This window comes from Stegostoma tigrinum, unplaced genomic scaffold (assembly GCF_030684315.1).
Source record: "Stegostoma tigrinum isolate sSteTig4 unplaced genomic scaffold, sSteTig4.hap1 scaffold_148, whole genome shotgun sequence".
NCBI lineage: Eukaryota > Metazoa > Chordata > Chondrichthyes > Orectolobiformes > Stegostomatidae > Stegostoma > Stegostoma tigrinum.
Genome location: NW_026728091.1, coordinates 542,915 through 548,914, shown reverse-complemented (window position 1 = coordinate 548,914; position 6,000 = coordinate 542,915).

Here is a 6,000-nt window from a genome sequence, read left to right as displayed (position 1 = left end):
GTTGCCTCCTCCTGTTCCTGGGTAACAGAATCCTGGAGACTTACTGACCTCCAGATCAAACTGTGTATCGTCTCGAGCAGTTAAATGGCTTTGTTCTGTCCCTGTGTGCCAGCTTTGTGAAAACATCAGCAAGTCGGACAGCATCTGTGAAGAGAAAATCAGAGTTAACGTTTCAGGTCCGGTGATCCTGCTTCAGAATTATTCTGAATTTTTCCACCAGCTTCTGCTTTTGTTCCTGATTTACAACATCCACAATCTTTTAATTTTTTTTATCATGAAAACAGACGTGTTCCTCCTGATCCTGAACAATAGGTTCGAATAGCTGTGTGCTTTACCCATGGAATGGAATTGAGGGACTGAATGGTCCATTCACATTACTTACAGCTTCTATTGACTGGAAGCCTTTCTTCTGTTTCTGAAAAGCATCCTCACAATCTGAACGATGTATTTATGATTTTTTTTCTCTCAGTAATTGTGCAAGCGAGCTAACAGGTCGTGCAGTTGTATGACAGACTTGTGAAGCTGGATGGCATCTTCCAGTAGTAGAGTCATAGAGGCGTGCAGTGTGCTGACAGGCCCTTCTGTCCAACTTGTCCAGGACGATGAGATATCCCAAATGAATCTAGCCCCATTTGTCAGCAATTGGCCTGTATCGCTCTAAACCCTTCCTGGTCATATCCCCTTCCAGATGTCTTTTAAACCTGAAAACGAAACAATCCTCCACCACTTCAACTGAAGCTCAATCCATACAGAAGTGCTCCTCTGTGTGAAAAGAAAAAGTGCCCCTTTGGTCCTTTTTAAAATCTTTTCCCTCTCACCTTAAACCTGTATCATCTAGATTTGGACTCCCCTACCTTGGGGAAAAGCCTTTGACTACTCACCATATCCATGCCGCTCATGACTGTATAAAGTTTTAAGCTCATCCTACAGCCTCCGATGCTCCCGGCCAACTAGCCCCAACTTATTCAGCCTCTCCCGATAGCTCACACCCTCCAACCTGTGTAACCGGCTCCAGAGGTTGCTTGGCCACCTCCTTTTCCGCTGTAACAGAGTCCAGAGCCCACATGGCCTCCCTCTGTTCCATTGTAACAGGCTCAAAACCTAAAAGGCCCCCTGTGGCAGACTTGAGAGATCAAATAGCCTCCTCCTGTTTCAGTTTAAGAGACCCAAGAGGCTGAATAGCCACCTCCTTTTCTGTGTAACAGGCTAGAGAGGTTCAATAAAAACTGAAAAAAAAAGCTATGGATGCTATAAATCAGGAACAGAAACTGAAGTTGTTGGAAAGACTCAGCAGGTCTGGCAGCATTCATGAACAAAAATCAGAGTCAATGTTCCAGGTCCGGTGACCCTTCGTCAGAACTGAGAGAAACTGAATGTTCACCTTCTCATATAGAGTCAGGCAGCTGTGCAGCACGGAGGCAGCCCCTTCCTGCCAATCTGTCCATGCCAACCAGGTATCCTAATTAACCTAGTCCTCTTTTCCAACATTTGGCCTAAATGCCCCAACCCCTTCCTTTTCATGTACAAATCCAGATGCCAGCCTCCATCACTTCATTTCGCAGCTCATTCGGTACATGCACCGCTCTCTGCCTGAGCAGGTTGCACCTTCGAACCCTTTTCAGTCTTTACCCCTCAACTTAAACCTATGCACTCTAGCTTTGCTTTCTCCTACCCTCAGAAAAGACCTTGACTATTCGTCATATCCAATGCTTTCATTATTTTATTACTTCTATATAGTCATCCATTATCCTCCAAAGCTCTGGGGACAATGGCCCCACCCAATTCAAACTCTCCCTTTCGCTCGAATTCTCTAACACCAGCAATACCCTATAAATCATGTTTCCATACTTGCAAGTTCAACAACATTGTTTCTATAGAAAGGAGATCAAAATTAAATGCCGTATTTCAAATGTGGACTAACTGATGTTCTGTACAGTCCCATGACATCCAAACGCCTCTCTTCAACGCACTAACCAAAAAAGGTAAGTGTACTAAATGCTTTCTTCACTAACCTGTCTACCTGTGACTCCAGCTTCAGGGAACTGTGAACCTTCACCCCAGGGTGACATGGTGTTTCAGTAGTTAGCCTTGCTACTTCCCGGAAATGGGGGTCCAGGTTTAGTTCCACCCTCAAATGAATGCCTATGTGGAGTTTGCACGCTTTTCTTGTGCGTGCACGGCTTTTCTGTGGGTTCGTTTGTCTACTACCACTGTCCAAAGATGTGCAAGTTAGGGTGGATTGGCCATGTTAATTGGCCATTTTTTTCCAATGATGTGTATTACTGGATTTACAGTAAAAATACAGGTTTACAGCGATATGGTGCAGGTGATCCTGGTGGGATGTCCTTTGGAGTATTAGTGTGGACTGAAAGGGCAGAAGGGCCTTTTTGAACACTGTAGGGATTCCATTATTTCCTTGAAGATCCCTACCAATAAGTCTATAAATACTGCCCTGATTCGGCTTTCAAAATGCAATACCTCACATTTATCTAAAATAAAATTTATCTACCACTTACCAGCCCATTTAATCAAGGTCCCATTGTTCTCTGAGATATTATTCTTCACTGTTGACACCCCAGCAATTTTGGAGTTATCTGTGAACTTACTCACTTTTCCTCCTATGTTCATATCTAACTCATTGATATAAATGACAAAAACTACCGGACACAGCACTGATCCTTGCAACACACCATTGGTCATAGGCCTCCAATCAGACAAAAAAAAGTCAACACTTAACATTATGCTCTGCATCCCACCTTCAAGCCAATTTTATATCCTAGTGGCTGGTTGCCCCTAGATTCCATGCGATCTAACCTTGCAAACTGGTCTACCACGTAGAATCTTGCTGAATGCCTTGCTGAAGTCTGTACAGACAGTTGATGCCATTATCAATATTTTTTGTCACTTCTCAAAATATTCAATCAAGTTAGTGCGACATGATTTCTAACACACAAGTCATGTTGAAAATCTCTGATCTGTCCTTACCTTTCCTCATATATATGTCCTGTTCCTTGGAATCCCCTCCAACAATTTAGGCACCACTGATGTCGGGTTCACTAATGCACAATTCCCTGGTTTTTCCTTACCATCTTTCCTAAATAATAGCACTACATACCAACCCCTTCTCTTCCAACACATTACCCATGGTTATTGTTGATACAAATATCTCAGCAAGGGGCCCAACATTCACTTCCCCAGATTCCCACAATGTTCTGGGGTACAACTGCTCATTTGCGAGGAATTTACCCAACTTTATGCATTTCAAGACGTCCAGCACCTCCTCCTCTGTACTATTGGCACATTTCAAGAAATCATAATGTATTTCTCCAAATTCTCTAGTTTATATATCCTACTCCACACGATATAGGATGCAAAACACTTGTTTAGTATCTTACCCTTTTCATGTGGTTCCATGGATAGACAGCCTTGTTGATCTTTAACGGGCCCTATTGTCTCAATTGTTAGTGTTTTGTCACTAATGAATTGGTAGAATTTCCTTGAATTCTTGTTAATCCTGGTTCCAAAGCTATCTCAAGTACCTGGTAAATCTCATTGTTCTGGAAATGTTAATGACCTCTCCTTCTACTTCTCCCCACTTCTACTAGTTTCCAGTCTTTGCGACGACAGTATTTCACCTTTCGAGTCATATCCTGGTTGTTGAACAGTTCAGGTGCAGTCCGTCCCAAAGGTTCAGCTCCGTCCTGTCCCAAAACCAATACCAGTGCCCCTCGAAAAGGAACCCATCCTTCCTGCACCATTCCTTTCGTGGCAACCTTACTTCCTCAGTTGTCTTTTCTTTTCTGTACCAATTTACACGTGGGTCAGGTAATAACCAGGTGGTTATAACAGTTGAGGTCCTGCTCTTTAATTTTGCTCCTAATTCCTAATATTCCCTATGCAGGATCTCTAATTGTATAACGAGACAAAGGATTGAATAGTTGAAAGTATCTGTGACATGGATCTCAGGACACCATCAGATCAGTCCTGAACTTATTAAATGGTGGAGCAGGTTTAAAAGGCTGGCTGGACTCGGGATGGACGTTATTCGGATGAGATTTGAGAAAAAAAAACAGCTCTGCTTATTCCCCTTATGTGTTACATATCAGGCGACTGACATTATTCTGAAACTGCAAAATGTCCAGAGCGTTATCTGGAAACTGCAATAAACGACATCATTCAGAAAATTCTACAAGTGGCATTCTCTGGAACATTCCATAACTGACTCTCTCCAGAAGATTCTATGCCCCTATGGGGTTATTGCAAAGGCAAGAGAGAGAGAGAGAGTGTGTCGAGTTGAGTTTGATGAGAGATTAACACTGTGAGGCTGAGTGGATTTCATCAGACCAGGTGGACTGAAGGCCCATTGTGATATGGATCTTTATGACTCTATTGCATTTTGTACGTGGCATTTTCTGGAACATTCTATAACCAACATTCTCTAGAACATTCTATACCCGACTTTCTGCAGAAAATTTTATAACTGTCAGTCTCTGGAATATTGTATTACTAGCGTTCCCAGGCCTATTCTATAACCGCCATTCCCTAGAAAATTCTAAAACTGACATTCCCCAAAACATTCTGTGACTGGCATTACCTGTGGAAGCCCGGAGGTCAATTACTTGAACAAAATATAATGTCCTGAAAGAAGAGATCCCATTCCAGGGAGAGGAAGGAAACATTGTTTCGAAGAACCCCGGTGTAGTTAAAGAGGTGAATAAGTTTTCCCTGAGTTACATTTCTTCATTACTGAGGGTCGACCACTGTTTAGACCAAAAGACAAAAATTTCCAACCTCAATTTTAATTCAATTTTCCTTCGGGACAGCAATGTTTTCACCCTCCATATTAGAAACTGCAAAGAAGTGACTTCGGCATGCTATTGAGCGATCAATTATGTGGGAACGCTCGAGAAACCATCTGTTATTATGGATGAGTGCCTGTGTGTTTGGAGGGGGAGTGTTTTTTGTACTTTACGCCACATTTTTGGAAGTAATTTAGAACCTACCATTTGCATTTCAGCCTCAATATCTTTAATAAATCTCTGAATACAGCGACACATTTAAAAATCGCACTGGATCCTCATCCAAACTGGTGGCTTTGCCTCCAGGCTGATGTATAATTTATTTGTTTTCTTTCTCCATAGTTAACGTAGTGACGATCTACGTCCTGCTTTATAAAGATTGTGGATTATCTCCATGTGTCAGACGTTACCTGGGGGCCATGGCAGCAGCGGATTTACTGCTCATTATCCTTGATCTGCTATTGAGACACATTCCCATTGTTTATCGGGAACAGTTTTATTTCCTGTTCTTCATCCGTGTGTGCAATATCCACGCCATCCTGCTTTATGCAGCCACTGACTGTTCTGTCTGGTTCACCGTCACTTTCACCTTTGATCGATTTGTGGCCATTTGTTGCCAGAAGCTGAAAAGTAAATATTGCAGTGAGAAAACGGCGGCTGTGGTTCTGGGAACAGTGACTGTGCTGAGCTGTTTAAAGAACATTTTCTGGTATTTTATGCTCACAGCAACGTATCGGCTGGTGAATGCCCCCTGGTTTTGTCATGTAAGAGGTGGTATTTATGACTCTCGTGCCTTGGTCACAATCGAGTTCCTCCACCACATTCTAACCCCAGCTCTTCCATTTCTCCTGATTCTGCTGCTCAATGTTTTCACTGTCAGACACATTTTAGTGACCAGCAGAGCCCGCAGGAGACTCCGGGCTCACACCAATGGGGACGGTCAGTGTGACACAGAAATGAGAAATCGAAAAAAATCCATCATTTTTCTGTTTGTGATCTCGGCCAATTTCGTCCTGTTGTGGTCAATGTTAATGGTGTATTCAATGTGGAACCGGATGTGGTGGTTTGGGTATAAGTCTGTGTATCTAGATTACTTTGTGCAGGAATTGGGCTTCATGCTGCAGCTCCTCAGTTGCTGCACAAACACCGCGATTTATGCCGTGACCCAGACTAAGTTCAGGCAACAGCTGAAGAATGTGCT